General features: G+C 44.9%; 1 long non-coding RNA gene across 2 annotated transcripts in view; it reads right to left on the reverse strand.

The window, feature by feature from the left end:
- Window positions 1–21,874, reverse strand: part of LOC307181459 — a 1,863,373-nt gene that overhangs the window by 36,687 nt on the left and 1,804,812 nt on the right. The window lies entirely within an intron of this gene.

Below are 21,874 nucleotides of genomic sequence, written 5' to 3' on the forward strand. Positions count from 1 at the left end.
TGGATTGCTATGTCTCCGAAAGAGAATCAAGCATGTGTACAGGGGCATAAACGCAGCAGTGATAGGATTGGAGAGGTTCGGTGAGCAAATGAAGACCCTTTGAAGTCATATTGCATGGTACCCATTACACGGGTCTCAACTCTCCAGGTTTAAGGTATTCTTCCTTCAGCTAAAACATGCATGTGGAACCCAAGTATGATCAACCATGTGAACGGGAGACGTGTTCAAATATGTCTCAGTTTTCCTCCCCTGGTACTCGGGTGCAACATTCCAGACGCTTTACTAACACTCTCCCCACTTGGAGAGTCAGCGCCTTTAACCTCCTGTTTGGCCCAGTTTGCAATTTCTGCGGAAGATGAACAGGAATAGCGAGAACCAATGAAAGGCTAGCTGGAGGTGTCTGGACGGGCAAATTTATCTCTCATTTCCCAACAGGAAGACGAAATAACCAAAGGCTCAGCATGCCGTACCGGAACCAGATTAGGGCCTGAAGCCATCCTGCGGTGTTGCGGCCAGCTCACAAGAAAGCGAGTTGAAGAAAGGAGCTCAGGGGCACTGTAATTCACAAACCTGCAGAGTTATAAATGACAGCTATCGTCCAAAAATATACTGAAGTAAGGCTGCCAAGAGGACTTGAAAGCGGGGCAGAATTGCAGGAAACCGATTTCAGGAGGTAGACTGGAATTGCATTGAAAGCATAGGAAAAGAGGCAGAACGTCCACAATGATGCACTTGGCCAAAAAGGGCGTATGCGTTTTTTCCTGAATATATTCAGGAAAAAACGCATACGCCCTTTTTGGCCAACCAAGCAAGCTTGCAAAGGAAATCTGAACTGCAATGAAGTCTCACTTCCCCCCGGTCAAAAGGGCCATCTGAAAAATGTGTAAAATCCAGAAAGGCAGGACAGGCCATAGAGAACTGGGAGCCTTGTTATGCTGATGGGCGGGATGTAAATTGCCAACAACCACTCAGGAGAAGTGTATGGTGTTTCCTGAAACATCTAAAAAACAAAGCAACAGAGCCCAGGGCACTGCCACTTATGGTCCTATAGCTTAGGGAAATTAAAATCAAAAAGACACAGCCACCCCAAAGTTTGGAACGGCTCTGTTTACAAGAACCTCGTTTACAGTACAAGTTCAACATCGCAGAAAGTGAAAAATGGATAAAGAAGTTGTGGTATTTACTTACAAAGCAATATCACTCAGCAATGAAATCTGTGTCATCAGGCCCTTAGCAGCACAATGAGTGGATTCAGGTATGATGATTCTAACTAAAGTAAGTCACACAGAAAAAGAAACATCATAAGATATCAGTAATACACGGAATGTAAACTTGGCTACACAGGAACTGAATTACAGAACAGAACAGGGACTCAAATTTAGAAAACCAACTTATGCTTGCTTAAGGGTAAAGGTGAGTTGGGGTGCTGCATAAAACCAGAGATTGAAATGAGCACAGATAAAGTTCCTTAAGCCAAATATGGAATAGACAAGAGCTACTCCTTGCTCAACGAAATGGACTCAACACCGCATATTAAACGCCTAACAATGTACCTGACTTGTAAGTATCTTAAAACCTATGGATTGCTATGTCTCCAAAAGAGAATCAAGCATGTGTACAGGGGCATAAACGCAGCAGTGATAGGATTGGAGAGGTTCGGTGAGCAAATGAAGACCCTTTGAAGTCATATTGCATGGTACCCATTCCACGGGTCTCAACTCTCCAGGTTTAAGGTATTCTTCCTTCAGATAAAACATGCATGTGGAACCCAGAGTATGATCAACCGTGTGAACGGGAGACGTGTTCAAATATGTCTCAGTTTTCCTCCCCTGGTACTCGGGTGCAACATTCCAGACGCTTTACTAACACTCTCCCCACTTGGAGAGTCAGCGCCTTTAACCTCCTGTTTGGCACAGTTTGCAATTTCTGCGGAAGATGAACAGGAATAGCGAGAACCAATGAGAGGCTAGCTGGAGGTGTCTGGACGGGCAAATTTAACTCTCATTTCCCAACAGGAAGAGGAAATAACCAAAGGTCAGCGTGCCGTACCGGAACCAGATTAGGGCCTGAAGCCATCCTGCGGTGTTGCGGCCAGGTCACAAGAAAGCGAGTTGAAGAAAGGAGCTCAGGGGCACTGTAATTCACAAACCTGCAGAGTTATAAATGACAGCTATCGTCCAAAAATAGACTGAAGTAAGGCTGCCAAGAGGACTTGAAAGCGGGGCAGAATTGCAGGAAACCGATTTCAGGAGGTAGACTGGAATTGCATTGAAAGCATAGGAAAAGAGGCAGAACGTCCACAATGATGCACTTGGCCAAAAAGGGCGTATGCGTTTTTTCCTGAATATATTCAGGAAAAAACGCATACGCCCTTTTTGGCCAACCAAGCAAGCTTGCAAAGGAAATCTGCACTACAATGAAGTCTCACTTCCCCCCGGTCAAAAGGGCCATCTGAAAAAAGTGTAAAATCCAGAAAGGCAGGACAGGCCATGGAGAACTGGGAGCCTTGTTATGCTGATGGGCGGGATGTAAATTGCCAACAGACACTCGGGAGAAGTGTATGGTGTTTCCTGAAACATCTAAAAAACAAAGCAACAGAGCCTAGGGCACTGCCACTTATGGTCCTATAGCATAGGGAAATTAAAATCAGAAAGACACAGCCACCCCAAAGTTTGGGACGCCTCTGTTTACAAGAACCTCGTTTACAGTACAAGTTCAACATCGCAGAAAGTGAAAAATGGATAAAGAAGTTGTGGTATTTACTTACAAAGCAATATCACTCAGCAATGAAATCTGTGTCATCAGGCCCTTAGCAGCACAATGAGTGGATTCAGGTATGATGATTCTAACTGAAGTAAGTCACACAGAAAAAGAAACATCATAAGATATCAGTAATACACGGAATGTAAACTTGGCTACACAGGAACTGAATTACAGAACAGAACAGGGTCTCAAATTTAGAAAACCAACTTATGCTTGCTTAAGGGTAAAGGTGAGTTGGGGTTCTGCATAAAACCAGAGATTGAAATGAGCACAGATAAAGTTCCTTAAGCCAAATATGGAATAGACAAGAGCTACTCCTTGCTCAACGAAATGGACTCAACACCCCATAATTAAACGCCTAAGAATGTACCTGACTAGTAAGTATCTTAAAACCTATGGATTGCTATGTCTCCGAAAGAGAATCAAGCATGTGTACAGGGGCATAAACGCAGCAGTGATAGGATTGGAGAGGTTCGGTGAGCAAATGAAGACCCTTTGAAGTCATATTGCATGGTACCCATTCCACGGGTTTCAACTACCCAGGTTTAAGGTATTCTTCCTTCAGCTAAAACATGCATGTGGAACCTAGAGTATGATCAACCATGTGATCAGGAGACGTGTTCAAATATGTCTCAGTTTTCCTCCCCTGGTACTCGGGTGCAACACTCCAGACGCTTTACTAACACTCTCCCCACTTGGAGAGTCAGTCCCTTTAACCTCCTGTTTGGCCCAGTTTGCAATTTCTGCGGAAGATGAACAGGAATAGCGAGAACCAATGAGAGGCTAGCTGGAGGTGTCTGGACGGGCAAATTTAACTCTCATTTCCCACCGGGAAGAGGAATTAACCAAAGGCTCAGCATGCCGGGCCGGAACCAGATTAGGGCCTGAAGCCATCCTGCGGTGTTGCGGCCAGGTCACAAGAAAGCGAGTTGAAGAAAGGAGCTCAGGGGCACTGTAATTCACAAACCTGCAGAGTTATAAATGACAGCTATCGTCCAAAAATAGACTGAAGTAAGGCTGCCAAGAGGACTTGAAAGCGGGGCAGAATTGCAGGAAACCGATTTCAGGAGGTAGACTGGAATTGCATTGAAAGCATAGGAAAAGAGGCAGAACGTCCACAATGATGCACTTGGCCAAAAAGGGCGTATGCGTTTTTTCCTGAATATATTCAGGAAAAAACGCATACGCCCTTTTTGCCCAACCAAGCAAGCTTGCAAAGGAAATCTGCACTACAATGAAGTCTCACTTCCCCCCGGTCAAAAGGGCCATCTGAAAAAAGTGTAAAATCCAGAAAGGCAGGACAGGCCATGGAGAACTGGGAGCCTTGTTATGCTGATGGGCGGGATGTAAATTGCCAACAACCACTCGGGAGAAGTGTATGGTGTTTCCTGAAACATCTAAAAAACAAAGCAACAGAACCTAGGGCACTTCCACTTATGGTCCTATAGCTTAGGGAAATTAAAATCAAAAAGACACAGCCACCCCAAAGTTTGGAACGGCTCTGTTTACAAGAACCTCGTTTACAGTACAAGTTCAACATCGCAGAAAGTGAAAAATGGATAAAGAAGTTGTGGTATTTACTTACAAAGCAATATCACTCAGCAATGAAATCTGTGTCATCAGGCCCTTAGCAGCACAATGAGTGGATTCAGGTATGATGATTCTAACTGAAGTAAGTCACACAGAAAAAGAAACATCATAAGATATCAGTAATACACGGAATGTAAACTTGGCTACACAGGAACTGAATTACAGAACAGAACAGGGTCTCAAATTTAGAAAACCAACTTATGCTTGCTTAAGGGTAAAGGTGAGTTGGGGTGCTGCATAAAACCAGAGATTGAAATGAGCACAGATAAAGTTCCTTAAGTCAAATATGGAATAGACAAGAGCTACTCCTTGCTCAACGAATTGGACTCAACACCGCATATTCAACGCCTAAAAATGTACCTGACTTGTAAGTATCTTAAAACCTATGGATTGCTATGTCTCCGAAAGAGAATCAAGCATGTGTACAGGGGCATAAACGCAGCAGTGATAGGATTGGAGAGGTTCGGTGAGCAAATGAAGACCCTTTGAAGTCATATTGCATGGTACCCATTACACGGGTCTTAACTCTCCAGGTTTAAGGTATTCTTCCTTCAGCTAAAACATGCATGTGGAACCCAAGTATGATCAACCATGTGAACGGGAGACGTGTTCAAATATGTCTCAGTTTTCCTCCCCTGGTACTCGGGTGCAACATTCCAGACGCTTTACTAACACTCTCCCCACTTGGAGAGTCAGCGCCTTTAACCTCCTGTTTGGCCGTTTGCAATTTCTGCGGAAGATGAACAGGAATAGGGAGAACCAATGAGAGACTAGCTGGAGGTGTCTTGACGGGCAAATTTAACTCTCATTTCCCACCAGGAAGAGGAAATAACCAAAGGCTCAGCGTGCCGTGCCGGAACCAGATTAGGGCCTGAAGCCATCCTGCGGTGTTGCGGCCAGGTCACAAGAAAGCAAGTTGAAGAAAGGAGCTCAGGGGCACTGTAATTCACAAACCTGCAGAGTTATAAATGACAGCTATCGTCCAAAAATAGACTGAAGTAAGGCTGCCAAGAGGACTTGAAAGCGGGGCAGAATTGCAGGAAACCGATTTCAGGAGGTAGACTGGAATTGCATTGAAAGCATAGGAAAAGAGGCAGAACGTCCACAATGATGCACTTGGCCAAAAAGGGCGTATGCGTTTTTTCCTGAATATATTCAGGAAAAAACGCATACGCCTTTTTTGGCCAACCAAGCAAGCTTGCAAAGGAAATCTGCACTACAATGAAGTCTCACTTCCCCCCGGTCAAAAGGGCCATCTGAAAAAAGTGTAAAATCCAGAAAGGCAGGACAGGCCATGGAGAACTGGGAGCCTTGTTGTGCTGATGGGCGGGATGTAAATTGCCAACAGACACTTGGGAGAAGTGTATGGTGTTTCCTGAAACATCTAAAAAACAAAGCAACAGAGCCTAGGGCACTTCCACTTATGGTCCTATAGCTTAGGGAAATTAAAATCAAAAAGACACAGCCACCCGAAAGTTTGGAACGGCTCTGTTTACAAGAACCTCATTTACAGTACAAGTTCAACATCGCAGAAAGTGAAAAATGGATAAAGAACTTGTGGTACTTACGTACAATGCAGTATCACTCAGCAATGAAATCTATGTCATCAGGCCCATAGCAGCATAATGAGTAGATTCAGGTACGATGATTCTAACTGAAATAAGTCACACAGAAAAAGAAACATCATAAGATATCACTAATACATGGAATGTAAACTTGGCTACACAGGAACTGAATTCCAAAACAGAACAGGTTCTCAAATTTAGAAAACCAACTTATGCTTGCTTAAGGGGAAAGGTGAGTTGGGTTGCTGCATAAAACCAGAGATTGAAATGAGCACAGATAAAGTTCCTTAAGCCAAATATGGAATAGACAAGGGCTACTCCTTGCTCAACGAAATGGACTCAACACCGCATATTAAACGCCTAAGAATGTACCTGACTAGTAAGTATCTTAAAACCTATGGATTGCTATGTCTCCGAAAGAGAATCAAGCATGTGTACAGGGGCATAAACGCAGCAGTGATAGGATTGGAGAGGTTCGGTGAGCAAATGAAGACCCTTTGAAGTCATATTGCATGGTACCCATTCCACGGGTTTCAACTACCCAGGTTTTAGGTATTCTTCCTTCAGCTAAAACATGCATGTGGAACCCAGAGTATGATCAACCATGTGATCGGGAGACGTGTTCAAATATGTCTCAGTTTTCCTCCCCTGGTACTCGGGTGCAACATTCCAGACGCTTTACTAACACTCTCCCCACTTGGAGAGTCAGCGCCTTTAACCTCCTGTTTGGCACAGTTTGCAATTTCTGCGGAAGATGAACAGGAATAGAGAGAACCAATGAGAGACTAGCTGGAGGTGTCTGGACGGGCAAATTTAACTCTCATTTCCCACCAGGAAGAGGAAATAACCAAAGGCTCAGCGTGCCGTGCCAGAACCAGATTAGGGCCTGAAGCCATCCTGCGGTGTTGCGGCCAGGTCACAAGAAAGCGAGTTGAAGAAAGGAGCTCAGGGGCACTGTAATTCACAAACCTGCAGAGTTATAAATGACAGCTATCGTCCAAAAATAGACTGAAGTAAGGCTGCCAAGAGGACTTGAAAGCGGGGCAGAATTGCAGGAAACCGATTTCAGGAGGTAGACTGGAATTGCATTGAAAGCATAGGAAAGGAGGCAGAACGTCCACAATGATGCACTTGGCAAAAAAGGGCGTATGCGTTTTTTCCTGAATATATTCAGGAAAAAACGCATACGCCCTTTTTGGCCAACCAAGCAAGCTTGCAAAGGAAATCTGCACTACAATGAAGTCTCACTTCTCCCAGGTCAAAAGGGCCATCTGAAAAAAGTGTAAAATCCAGAAAGGCAGGACAGGCCATGGAGAACTGGGAGCCTTGTTATGCTGATGGGCGGGATGTAAATTGCCAACAGACACTCGGGAGAAGTGTATGGTGTTTCCTGAAACATCTAAAAAACAAAGCAACAGAGCCTAGGGCACTGCCACTTATGGTCCTATAGCTTAGGGAAATTAAAATCAAAAAGACACAGCCACCCCAAAGTTTGGGACGCCTCTGTTTACAAGAACCTCGTTTACAGTACAAGTTCAACATCACAGAAAGTGAAAAATGGATAAAGAAGTTGTGGTATTCACTTACAAAGCAATATCACTCAGCAATGAAATCTAAGTCATCAGGCCCTTAGCAGCACAATGAGTGGATTCAGGTATGATGATTCTAACTGAAATAAGTCACACAGAAAAAGAAACATCATAAGATATCACTAATACACGGAATGTAAACTTGGCTACACAGGAACTGCATTCCAAAACAGAACAGGGTCTCAAATTTAGAAAACCAACTTATGCTTGCTTAAGGGGAAAGGTGAGTTGGGGTGCTGCATAAAACCAGAGATTGAAATGAGCACAGATAAAGTTCCTTAAGCCAAATATGGAATAGACAAGAGCTACTCCTTGCTCAACGAAATGGACTGAAAACCCCATATTAAACCCCTAAGAATGTACCTGACTAGTAAGTATCTTAAAACCTATGGATTGCTATGTCTCCAAAAGAGAATCAAGCGTGTGTACAGGGGAATAAACGCAGCAGTGATAGGATTGGAGAGGTTCGGTGAGCAAATGAAGACCCTTTGAAGTCATATTGCATGGTACCCATTACACGGGTCTCAACTCTCCAGGTTTAAGGTATTCTTCCTTTAGCTAAAACATGCATGTGGAACCCAGAGTATGATCAACCATGTGAACGGGAGACGTGTTCAAATATGTCTCAGTTTTCCTTCCCTGGTACTCGGGTGCAACATTCCAGACGCTTTACTAACACTCTCCCGACTTGGAGAGTCAGTCCCTTTAACCTCCTGTTTGGCCCAGTTTGCAATTTCTGCGGAAGATGAACAGGAATAGCGAGAACCAATGAGAGGCTAGCTGGAGGTGTCTGGACGGGCAAATTTAACTCTCATTTCCCACCAGGAAGAGGAATTAACCAAAGCCTCAGCATGCCGGGCCGGAACCAGATTAGGGCCTGAAGCCATCCTGCGGTGTTGCGGCCAGGTCACAAGAAAGCGAGTTGAAGAAAGGAGCTCAGGGGCACTGTAATTCACAAACCTGCAGAGTTATAAATGACAGCTATCGTCCAAAAATAGACTGAAGTAAGGCTGCCAAGAGGACTTATAAGCGGGGCAGAATTGCAGGAAACCGATTTCAGGAGGTAGACTGGAATTGCATTGAAAGCATAGGAAAAGAGGCAGAACGTCCACAATGATGCACTTGGCCAAAAAGGGCGTATGCGTTTTTTCTTGAATATATTCAGGAAAAAACGCATACGCCCTTTTTGGCCAACCAAGCAAGCTTGCAAAGGAAATCTGCACTACAATGAAGTCTCACTTCCCCCCGGTCAAAAGGGCCATCTGAAAAAAGTGTAAAATCCAGAAAGGCAACAGGCCATTGATAACTGGGAGCCTTGTTATGCTGATGGGCGGGATGTAAATTGCCAACAGACACTTGGGAGAAGTGTATGGTGTTTCCTGAAACATCTAAAAAACAAAGCAACAGAGCCTAGGGCACTTCCACTTATGGTCCTATAGCTTAGGGAAATTAAAATCAAAAAGACACAGCCACCCCAAAGTTTGGGACGCCTCTGTTTACAAGAACCTCGTTTACAGTACATGTTCAACATCGCAGAAAGTGAAAAATGGATAAAGAAGTTGTGGTATTTACTTACAAAGCAATATCACTCAGCAATGAAATCTTTGTCATCAGGCCCTTAGCATCACAATGAGTGGATTCAGGTATGATGATTCTAACTGAAATAAGTCACACAGAAAAAGAAACATCATAAGATATCACTAATACACGGAATGTAAACTTGGCTACACAGGAACTGAATTCCAAAACAGAACAGGTTCTCAAATTTAGAAAACCAACTTATGCTTGCTTAAGGGGAAAGGTGAGTTGGGTTGCTGCATAAAACCAGAGATTGAAATGAGCACAGATAAAGTTCCTTAAGCCAAATATGGAATAGACAAGAGCTACTCCTTGCTCAACGAAATGGACTCAACACCGCATATTAAACGCCTAAGAATGTACCTGACTAGTAAGTATCTTAAAACCTATGGATTGCTATGTCTCCGAAAGAGAATCAAGCATGTGTACAGGGGCATAAACGCAGCAGTGATAGGATTGGAGAGGTTCGGTGAGCAAATGAAGACCCTTTGAAGTCATATTGCATGGTACCCATTCCACGGGTTTCAACTACCCAGGTTTTAGGTATTCTTCCTTCAGCTAAAACATGCATGTGGAACCCAGAGTATGATCAACCATGTGATCGGGAGACGTGTTCAAATATGTCTCAGTTTTCCTCCCCTGGTACTCGGGTGCAACATTCCAGACGCTTTACTAACACTCTCCCCACTTGGAGAGTCAGCGCCTTTAACCTCCTGTTTGGCACAGTTTGCAATTTCTGCGGAAGATGAACAGGAATAGAGAGAACCAATGAGAGACTAGCTGGAGGTGTCTGGACGGGCAAATTTAACTCTCATTTCCCACCAGGAAGAGGAAATAACCAAAGGCTCAGCGTGCCGTGCCAGAACCAGATTAGGGCCTGAAGCCATCCTGCGGTGTTGCGGCCAGGTCACAAGAAAGCGAGTTGAAGAAAGGAGCTCAGGGGCACTGTAATTCACAAACCTGCAGAGATATAAATGACAGCTATCGTCCAAAAATAGACTGAAGTAAGGCTGCCAAGAGGACTTGAAAGCGGGGCAGAATTGCAGGAAACCGATTTCAGGAGGTAGACTGGAATTGCATTGAAAGCATAGGAAAGGAGGCAGAACGTCCACAATGATGCACTTGGCCAAAAAGGGCGTATGCGTTTTTTCCTGAATATATTCAGGAAAAAACGCATACGCCCTTTTTGGCCAACCAAGCAAGCTTGCAAAGGAAATCTGCACTACAATGAAGTCTCACTTCCCCCCGGTCAAAAGGGCCATCTGAAAAAAGTGTAAAATCCAGAAAGGCAGGACAGGCCATGGAGAACTGGGAGCCTTGTTATGCTGATGGGCGGGATGTAAATTGCCAACAGACACTCGGGAGAAGTGTATGGTGTTTCCTGAAACATCTAAAAAACAAAGCAACAGAACCTAGGGCACTTCCACTTATGGTCCTATAGCTTAGGGAAATTAAAATCAAAAAGACACAGCCACCCCAAAGTTTGGAACGGCTCTGTTGACAAGAACCTCGTTTACAGTACAAGTTCAACATCGCAGAAAGTGAAAAATGGATAAAGAAGTTGTGGTATTTACTTACAAAGCAATATCACTCAGCAATGAAATCTGTGTCATCAGGCCCTTAGCAGCACAATGAGTGGATTCAGGTATGATGATTCTAACTGAAATAAGTCACACAGAAAAAGAAACATCATAAGATATCAGTAATACACGGAATGTAAACTTGGCTGCACAGGAACTGAATTACAGAACAGAACAGGGTCTCAAATTTAGAAAACCAACTTATGCTTGCTTAAGGGGGAAGGTGAGTTGGGGTGCTGCATAAAACCAGAGATTGAAATGAGCACAGATAAAGTTCCTTAAGTCAAATATGGAATAGACAAGAGCTACTCCTTGCTCAACGAAATGGACTCAACACCGCATATTAAACGCCTAAGAATGTACCTGACTAGTAAGTATCGTAAAACCTATGGATTGCTATGTCTCCAAAAGAGAATCAAGCGTGTGTACAGGGGCATAAACACAGCAGTGATAGGATTGGAGAGGTTCGGTGAGCAAATGAAGACCCTTTGAAGTCATATTGCATGGTACCCATTACACGGGTCTCAACTCTCCAGGTTTAAGGTATTCTTCCTTCAGCTAAAACATGCATGTGGAACCTAGAGTATGATCAACCATGTGATCGGGAGATGTGTTCAAATATGTCTCAGTTTTCCTCCCCTGGTACTCGGGTGCAACATTCCAGACGCTTTACTAACACTCTCCCCACTTGGAGAGTCAGTCCCTTTAACCTCCTGTTTGGCCCAGTTTGCAATTTCTGTGGAAGATGAACAGGAATAGCGAGAACCAATGAGAGACTAGCTGGAGGTGTCTGGATGGGCAAATTTAACTCTCATTTCCCACCAGGAAGAGGAATTAACCAAAGGCTCAGCGTGCCGTGCCAGAACCAGATTAGGGCCTGAAGACATCCTGCGGTGTTGCGGCCAGGTGACAAGAAAGTGAGTTGAAGAAAGGAGCTCAGGAGCACTGTAATTCACAAACCTGCAGAGTTATAAATGACAGCTATCGTCCAAAAATAGACTGAAGTAAGGCTGCCAAGAGGACTAGAAAGCGGGGCAGAATTGCAGGAAACCGATTTCAGGAGGTAGACTGGAATTGCATTGAAAGCATAGGAAAAGAGGCAGAACGTCCACAATGATGCACTTGGCCAAAAAGGGCGTATGCGTTTTTTCCTGAATATATTCAGGAAAAAACGCATACGCCCTTTTTGGCCAACCAAGCAAGCTTGCAAAGGAAATCTGCACTACAATGAAGTCTCACTTCCCCCCGGTCAAAAGGGCCATCTGAAAAAAGTGTAAAATCCAGAAAGGCAGGACAGGCCATGGAGAACTGGGAGCCTTGTTATGCTGATGGGCGGGATGTAAATTGCCAACAGACACTCGGGAGAAGTGTATGGTGTTTCCTGAAACATCTAAAAAACAAAGCAACAGAACCTAGGGCACTTCCACTTATGGTCCTATAGCTTCGGGAAATTAAAATCAAAAAGACACAGCCACCCCAAAGTTTGGGACGCCTCTGTTTACAAGAACCTCGTTTACCGTACAAGTTCAATATCACAGAAAGTGAAAAATGGATAAAGAACTTGTGGTACTTACGTACAATGCAGTATCACTCAGCAATGAAATCTATGTCATCAGGCCCGTAGCAGCATAATGAGTGGATTCAGGTACGATGATTCTAACTGAAATAAGTCACACAGAAAAACAAACATCAAAAGATATCACTAATACACGGAATGTAAACTTGGCTACACAGGAACTGAATTCCAAAACAGAACAGGGTCTCAAATTTAGAAAACCAACTTATGCTTGCTTAAGGGGAAAGGTGAGTTGGGGTGCTGCATAAAACCAGAGATTGAAATGAGCACAGATAAAGTTCCTTAAGCCAAATATGGAATAGACAAGAGCTACTCCTTGCTCAACGAAATGGACTCAACACCCCATATTAAACGCCTAAGAATGTACCTGACTAGTAAGTATCTTAAAACCTAGGGATTGCTATGTCTCCGAAAGAGAATCAAGCGTGTGTACTGGGGCATAAATGCAGCAGTGATAGGATTGGAGAGGATCGGTGAGCAAATGAAGACCCTTTGAAGTCATATTGCATGGTACCCATTCCACGGGTCTCAACTCTCCAGGTTTAAGGTATTCTTCCTTCAGCTAAAACATGCATGTGGAACCCAGAGTATGATCAACCATGTGATCGGGAGACGTGTTCAAATATGTCTCAGTTTTCCTCCCCTGGTACTCGGGTGCAACATTCCAGACGCTTTACTAACACTCTCCCGACTTGGACAGTCAGTGCCTTTAACCTCCTGTTTGGCCCAGTTTGCAATTTCTGCGAAAGATGAACAGGAGTAGGGAGAACCAATGAGAGACTAGCTGGAGGTGTCTGGACGGGCAAATTTAACTCTCATTTCCCACTAGGAAGAGGAATTAACCAAAGGCTCAGCGTGCCGTGGCGGAAACAGATTAGGGCCTGAAGCCATCCTGCGGTGTTGCGGCCAGCTCACAAGAAAGTGAGTTGAAGAAAGGAGCTCAGGGGCTCTGTAATTCACAAAACTGCAGAGTTATAAATGACAGCTATCGTCCAAAAATATACTGAAGTAAGGCTGCCAAGAGGACTTGAAAGCGGGGCAGAATTGCAGGATACCGATTTCAGGAGGTAGACTGGAGTTGCATTGAAAGCGTAGGAAAAGAGGCAGAACGTCCACAATGATGCACTTTGCCAAAAGGGCGTATGCGTTTTTTCCTGAATATATTCAGGAAAAAACGCATACGCCCTTTTTGGACAACCAAGCAAGCTTGCAAAGGAAATCTGCACTACAATGAAGTCTCACTTCCCCCCGGTCAAAAGGGCCATCAGAATAAAGTGTAAAATCCAGAAAGGCAGGACAGGCCATGGAGAACTGGGAGCCTTGTTATGCTGATGGGCGGGATGTAAATTGCCAACAGACACTTGGGAGAAGTGTATGGTGTTTCCTGAAACATCTAAAAAACAAAGCAACAGAGCCTAGGGCACTGCCACTTATGGTCCTATAGCTTAGGGAAATTAATATCAAAAAGACACAGCAACCCCAAAATTTGGGACGGCTCTTTTTACAGGAATCTCTTCTACGGCACAAGTTAAATATCCCAGAGAGCAAATAATGGATAAAGAAGTTGCGGTACTTCTGTACAACAGAATACCACTCAGCAATGAAATCTATGTCACCAGGCCCGTACCAGCATAATGAGTGCATTGAGGCACGATGATTCTAAGTGAAATAAGTCACACAGAAAAAGAAACATCATAAGGTATCACTAATACACGGAATGTGAACTTGGCTACACATGAACTGAATTACAAAACAGAACAGGGTCTCAAGTTTAGAAAACCAACTTATGCCTGCTTAAGGGGGAAGGTGAGTTGGGGTGCTGCATAAAAGCAGAGTTTGAAATTAGCACAGATACCGTTCCATAAGCCAAATATGTAATAGACAAGAGCTACCCCTTGCTCAACGAAATGGATTCAACAATGAGGTATCACCTCACACCTGGTAGAATAGGCATCATTGAAAATCTACAAACAAAAAATGCTGGAAAGGGTGTGGAGAAAAGGAACCCTCTTCCACTATTGTTGGGAATATAAATTGATACAGTCATTATGGAGAACAATATGGAATTTCTTAAGAAACTAACAATAGAATTACCATATGATACAGCAATCCCAGTACTGGACATATACCCAGACAAAACCATAAATCAAAAAGAGTCATTCACCGCAATGTTCATTGCATCACTATTTACAATATCGAGGTAATGGAAGCAACCTAAATGCCCACAGACAGACGAATGCATAAAGCTGTGGTACATATATAAAATGGAATATTACTCAGCCATGAAAAGGAATGAAATTGGGTCATTTGTAGAGACGTCGATGGATCTAGAGACTGTCATACAGAGTGAAGTAAGTCAGAAAGAGAAAAACAAATCTTGTATATTCATGCATATATGTGGAACCTAGAAAAACTGTACAGATTAACCATTTTGCAAGGCATAAATAGAGCAACAGATGTAGACAACAAACGTATGGACAACAAGGGGGGAAAGCTGTTGGGGGGGTGGTGGTGGGAGGAGTTGAGAGACTGGGATTGGCATGTATACATTTATATGTATAAAATAGATAACCAATAAGAACCTGCTGTATAAAAATATAAAATAAAATTCAAAATTAAAAAGAAGTAAAATTTAAAAACTAAAACAGAAAAAACAATTATTCCCTGCACATACATGTATTTATATGAATAAATTATTTCCATGCTTATATCTGTAAATACAAAAAAGAGGAATAAAATCTACCTTGAACCAAAAACGAAAAAGAGAAAAAAACACAGAACCCACCAGTTACACAGAGGAAAACCGTATCAGGGCACTTGCTCCAGTTGTAAACAATTCTGAAGTTGGTCAGTGGTGGGGAATCGTCTCCCATTCAGCCAGCAGCCCCCACGCAACAAGCGTCCTCATTGCAAAGCTGGGGCACCGTGCCGAGGCATCTGTGAGTAAACGTGAGCTGAGCCCCAGGCCAGTTGCTGCTGAACTATTCCCACCCGTCCCAGGTAAAACACCTGAATATATACAAGGACTTGAAAGCCTAGAGGAAGGGCCATAGAGCCACATGAGTGACAGCATGCCGGCCGACTTGGTGCCTGCAGGCCAGCCAGGATGGTCCTGGCCCTGGGTGCTCTTCTGGAAGATTTCCATTTCCCTGCCTGAGATACCCGTCCTGTCCCTGCCCCCACTGCTTTTTTCCTTCCTCACCTCTGCCCAGGGAGAAATTCCAGCAGCAGGTATGGGTGACACATCCTCTTCTTTAGCAGGTGGCAGCCTGGCAACTGCTGCAGAAAGTCCAGCAGAGCCCCACTCACACTGGGCCACCCACAAAGCCGTGGCCTCTCACTCCCTCCCACCAGCCCAGCCCCGAGACTGCTGACAGGGCAGAGAAAATGGCATCAGGCACGGCTGCAGGGGCTCTTGCTGCCTGGAGTGGTATTTATATTGATCTCAACCCAGGCACACCTGGGGAGGGCTGGCCGGCACGGTAAGGCTGCCCAGGTCAGCCAATCATCACCCCTCAGGGGCTCACAGTTGCAGAAAATGGAACTTGCTGAACCGGCCAGGTCCAAGGAACAGGTGTGGGCTCCTGAGAGTCAGGATAGACAAGGGGCTGCAGCTTTGGCTTGTTTTCTAATCATTTTATCTGGCCCATGAGTGGGAGACAACTTCAAGAAAACCCTCTCCTAATGAGAGGAACCCAGGAGTCAGGCAGAGGAGGGGTGGGTGGTGGTTGGAGACAGAGGCCTGGTGCCCCGGGTGCAGTGGAAGTCTCTGGAAGACCAGGTGGAGGGAGGCCTCACGGAGTGATGCCCAGGGTCACAGACCTGTCGCAGCTGCTGTTTGTTAGTTCAAGTCCTGCTCTGAGGTGCTCTGTGTCAGCTCTGAGCGACAGGTGAGCTGGGGGTGCTCTGCAATGAGGGCTATGTGCACGGTTCCTGTGTGCCCAGCCCTGCCACGGTACCTGCAAGGGTAGCTCTGTATCCTGGGAGGGGCCTGACCACGAGAGCCCCGTGGGCTGGGGTGGGGGTGGGGTACCTGCCCAGGTGAGCTCCATATTCTGGGATTGGTCTGACCACGAGAGCCCCATGGGCCGCTGGGGACCTGGTAAAGGATGTCAGGACAGTCAGTGAAGCCACCGAGGATATACCTCCAGTTGCTCCTAATTCCTACACCCTGCTGGTCATTCTACCAACCACCAGGACATGGTATTCTGTATTAGTCTTCAATGATGCCTTCTTTTGTATTCCATTAGTCCCAGAGTCACAAGAAATTTTGGCTTGTGAGTGGCAGGACTCCACATACAACTAAAACAATACTTCCGGGCCGTCTGGCCCCAAGGGTGCAAAAATTCCCACACCATCTTTGGGGAAAGCTTAGCTAAAGACCTAAAAGTTCTACCTCTGGAAAAGGAAACCCTCCTTCAATATGCAGACGACATTCTGATCACCAGCCCTACTAAGGAGGCCTCTGAACTACCAAGCCAATAAAGGATAGAAGTTGTCCAAGAAAAAGCTCAAATATCACAGACTGCGGTGACCTGCCTGGGCTTCATTCTCACAGAAGGTCAGAGAAGCCCATCCCAGGAAAGGGAAGAAACCATTTTCAGCCTTACCCCTTTCTAAAACTAGAAGACAGCTTAGGGGTTCCTGGGGAGGCCAGGGTTTGCTGCTTCTGGATCCCTAACTACAGTCTACTAGCTGGGCCTCTATATGAAACACTGAAAGGAAAAGATGATGATCCTTTTGAATAGAATCCAGAAGTGGCCTTTCAAGAATGGAAAGAGCAGTCAATTCAGACCCTTGCCCTGGAACTCCCTAATTTAGCTAAACCCTTTGACCTTTACATTCCCGGTGAAAGGTGAATCGCCATTGGAGAATTAGTGCAAAAACTGGGACCACTTGAAATGGAACAATGCAAGAATGCCATCCAGGTAGGATAAACTACGGTCACTAAGGGGCTTGGCCCACTGCCACATCTGGCCAAGATACTGGCGGTATCTAAAAACCTGGAAATCAGCAGCCCAAAAGGCCACCTCCCTCCTAAGGGAAAAGGACCCCACGTGGTGATCCTAACCACCAACCATGCCCTGAAGTTGCAGGGTTCGCTCCGTGGGCACACCGACCTCGAGTGAGGAGGCCCTCCAACTCCAACATCCAGAGAGATAACCGGGGGCAACAGGGCACCATGACGACTCGTGTGAACATCACTTGACCTGGAGTTTCTCTCATAAAACAACAAGAGTGTGTCCCAAAAGAGTAGACTACTGCTTGCAGGACTTACTGCACCCAGAGGGGAGCTAATAATCTTGGCGGGGGAACAGTATACCACACTGTCACCATAGAAAAGCCTACAGACACCGTGATGATGGTGGCCAATAAGACCGGCTGGACTCCTGTTTACTTCAAAAGGCTGTTGACTCAGTAGCCATCATGGTCCTTGGTCACCACTGACCCTGGACTGTCTGGGAGTTGAGCGGGCAGGGCTCTGACACCTGGTGCTGTTTGTACGTTAATTCAGGGGCCTAACTGAAGAAAGCGCAGACTACTGGTCAGAGCATCTAGGCTGGCAGAGACGGTCAGCCTAAGGTGGCCGAACAAATGTGGGGCGGGGTGAAACCGGCCCCCACAGCGTCTCTGCACATCTCTTTCCTGGACCCTTAAAGGTCATTAGAATCTATAACACTTCCAATGCTGGTGCTCAGGTGGACGAGCAGGGAGGCAGGGGTCCTGGGGACAATCAACGTCACCGGGAGGCTGCTGGGGAGAAGCTCTGACCCTCGCCCCAGGGTATGAGGGCTCCCAACTCAGCACTCAGCAGTTACAGAAGAAGGGTCTGCACCCTCAGCACTCCAAGAATGAGGAACGGGACAAAAGGCAGAGGAGGGGTTTGTCCCCAGCAAAGCCCATTAAAAATCCCTGGGAGATAAAAATAGAATCTGGGCAATAAAGTCAAGTCTAACCTTTTTTATCCTTTGTGCTTTGTCTAATTTCACGTGCTCCTAGGGTCCCGCATGCAGAGGTTCCACACCCGGCACTTCAGACCAGATTTCCTAGTGCAGAATGGCTGGGTCGACACCTCAGCTCCTGGGGCCCAGTGCAGACTCCACGATATAGAGCCTGAGCTACAGCCAACCCGGCCCTCGAGAGCTCCGCCGCCTCCCTCCCTCCCACTGACTCTGACAGGATCTCTACACAGCAGCCCAGCCCACAGCCCACGGGGTAGTGCATGCTCTCACCTCTCCATTCTCTGATCAAAATATAAAGTTTCCTTTGCTTGTGAACCAAACTCAGTCTCGATCTGTTGGCCCCAATGACACTGGGCAGGGGGACACTTGTTGGGGTCCACTCTGGAGGATCAGTAACAGAAATTGAGACTATTGTAACCTCAATGAACAGATGTGTGAGCCAAACTGTAGTTAACATAGAACAGTGTATAAGGCTCGGGTAAAATAAGATGTTTTTAACACTTCCATTTGATATTTCCATCACTTTTTATAAGCAAGTTCAGTGAAAAGGTTTGTCTTATTTGTCAGGTCAATATTAGAGAAACGAAGTGATTTCTTTCCAAGGATGTACAGCTAATAATCTTGGTTAAACCTTCAATCTTGTTTTAAATGCTTTTCCATTGAAAATGATACCTCTCTTTCAGCTCCCCCATTTCTGAGAAGTATAAAATCTTATAATTTATTATTACCAAAGGGGAAAGGTGGGAGGAGGGATAAATTAACAGTTTGGAATGAACACATACACACTGCTATGTATAAAATAGATCATCAACAAGGAACTACTGTATAGCACAGGGAACTACACTCAACATTTTGCAATAACCTATAAGGGGAAATAATCTGAAAAAGAATAGATATTTTTATTGACATCATCTATCAATGACAGTTAAAGTGTAGCCTAAGGGAAGCTGGTGGTGAGTGCTTCTGACCCTGAAGACTTCAATCATCTAAAGTTTGGACTCTGCCTACTTCCCAAGGCCCTTAATGAACATATGTGTAGCCGTAGCTTAAAAACTTCCCCAGTTTGGGTTTCGGGGAGACACTGATTTTGAAAAAGCCCTGGTGTTCTCCTTACATGAATGGGACTCTTCCTACTGCTAAAACATGTCTGTCACACCCAGAGGATGGTATACCGTCTGATCGGGAAGAGTTTGGAAAAGGCATCTCATCTCCTCATCTCCTGGTGCTCGGGTTCACCCCTCCAGCGTCTTTACTAACAGTCTCCCCACTTGGAGATGTCAGCACTGTCAACATCCTGTTGCGTACAGTTTGGAATTTGTCCAGAGGATGAAGCGGAAGGATGAGGAACAATGAGAGACAAGTCCTAGGTGTTCAGACAGGCACATGTCACTCTAATTTCCAATCAGGAAGACGAATTGACCAAAGGCTAGGGTTGCCCATGGAAACAGTATAGGGCTTGAGGAAATCCCGCTGCTTTGTGGCCAGTTCCCATAAACACGAGTTGAACAATGGAACTCAGGGGCAGTAAAATTCACAAAACTGCAGAGTTGAAAATATCCATCACTGAAAAATGTCTTGAGGAAAGTCAGAGAAAAGGACTTGTAAGCAAGGGAGAATGGCAGGAAAGGGATTTGAGGAGGTAGAAAGGACTCGCCATTAAGCACAAGAAAAGGAGCTGAACATTGCCAACATTGCCAACATTGCAGTTGGCCAAAAAGGGTGTATGCGTTCTTTTCTGTATATATTCAAGAAAAGGGCATACACTTTTTTAGCCAACCAAACAGGTGGGCACTGGAAGTCAATACTACAAAAGATATCACTTCGCATCAGTCAGAAGAGCCATCCTCATAAAGCGTAAACAACAGAAATGCAGGACAGGGCAACGAGAAGAGGGAGCCCTGTGAGACTTATAGTGGAAATGTATATTGCCAACGGCCATTCTGGAGAAGTGTATTGTGTTTACTAAAGCATCTAAAAAATGAGCTACAGAGCATAGGGCACTTGCACTCATGGGCGTATATCTTGGGAAAAACAAAAATCGAGAGGACACAGGCACCCCAATGTTTACCCCCTCTCTGTTTAAAAGATCCTCGACTAGGATATAACTTAAATGTCTCTGGAGGGAAAAAATGGATAGAGATGTGGTACTTAGGTAGAGTGGAATATTATTCAGCCTGGAAATCAATGAAATATGGCCAGTTGTAACAACTCCGGAGGAGTTACGTATGATCATTCTAAGTGACAGAATTCAAAAAGAAAAAGACACATATCATAAGATATCACTTAAAGGTGGAATCCAAAATGGCTACACATGAAATAAATTACAAAACAAAAACATAGTCAAATATGTAGAAAACACGCATAAGGCTGCTAAACGGGAAAGGTGGGGAGGGGTGAGGCATCATCCAGGAGGTTGAAATTAGCAAAGATACCATTCCAAATACCAAACTGATAATCAACAAGGCCTACACGGTAGCTAAAAGAACTGCACTCAGCACACTCAAGTCACCGGAAAAGAATATATACGACTGGTAAGAATCTGAAAAAGAATTTATTGATGTCTCTCTGTACGCGAATCAAGTGGATGTACAGCAGCAAGAAACAGAGCTTTGAAAATCAGCTGTAACCAATATAGTAATAAATTGAAAAAAATAAACGACAGAGAGACAGAGAAAACCTCTTACAACTTTTCCTCAGGGACGGTGATGCAACATGGATTGAACACATCTAGACCCACAGCAGGATGAGACATAAGGCTGGAAACTGTTTGCGCTAAGAGAAATGTGAGGTTGGGTGAGGAAATGCACACCCTTTAAAGTAATACTACCTGGTACCCATTCAATGGGTCCCAAATCTGCAGGTTCAAGGGATCTTCCTACAGCTAAAACATGCATGGAAAACCCAGAGGACTGTACACCATGTGATCGGGAGATGTGTCTAAAATGCACCTCATTTATCCTCTCCTGGTGCTCCTGTTCACCATTCCAGCCACGCTACTTAGAATCTCCCCACTTGGAGAATCAGCACATTTAAACTTCTGTTTCACACATTTTGCAAATTGTGAGGAGGATGAACGGGAAGAGGGGGAACCAATGAGAGAAGAGTTGTAGGGGTTTGGACGGGCACATATCACTCTAATTTCCCATTAAGAATAAGAATTAAAGAAAGGCTCAGCCTGCCTCGCCGGAGCCAAAATAGGGCCTGAAGCAATCCTGCGGGTTTGAGGCCAGCTCACAAAAGAGCAACTTAAAAAATGGAGCTCAGGGTCACTGCAATTCACAAACCTGCAGAGTTATAAATGAAAACTAACGTCCAAAAATATGTTGAGGTAAGGCAAAGAAGAGGATCTGAATGCAAGACAGAATTGCAAGAAACAGATTTCAAGAGATAGATTGGACTCGTCTTTAACGCACATGAAAAGCGGCAGAATTTCGACAATGATGCAGTTGGCCCAAAAGGGCGTATGCGTTTTTTCCTGATTATATCCAGGAAAAAACGCATACGCACTTTATGGGCAACGAAGCAAGCAAGCAATGCAAATGTGCACAACAAAGAAGTCTCACTTCCCACCGGTCAAAAGGGCCATCCTAAAAAATTGTAAAAACCAGAAATGCAGGACAGGCCATGGAGAACAGGGAGCCTTTATACGCTGATGGGCAGTGTGTGAACT

This window comes from Stenella coeruleoalba (genome assembly GCF_951394435.1).
Source record: "Stenella coeruleoalba genome assembly, contig: scaffold_37, whole genome shotgun sequence".
In the NCBI taxonomy this organism is placed as follows: Eukaryota; Metazoa; Chordata; class Mammalia; order Artiodactyla; family Delphinidae; genus Stenella; species Stenella coeruleoalba.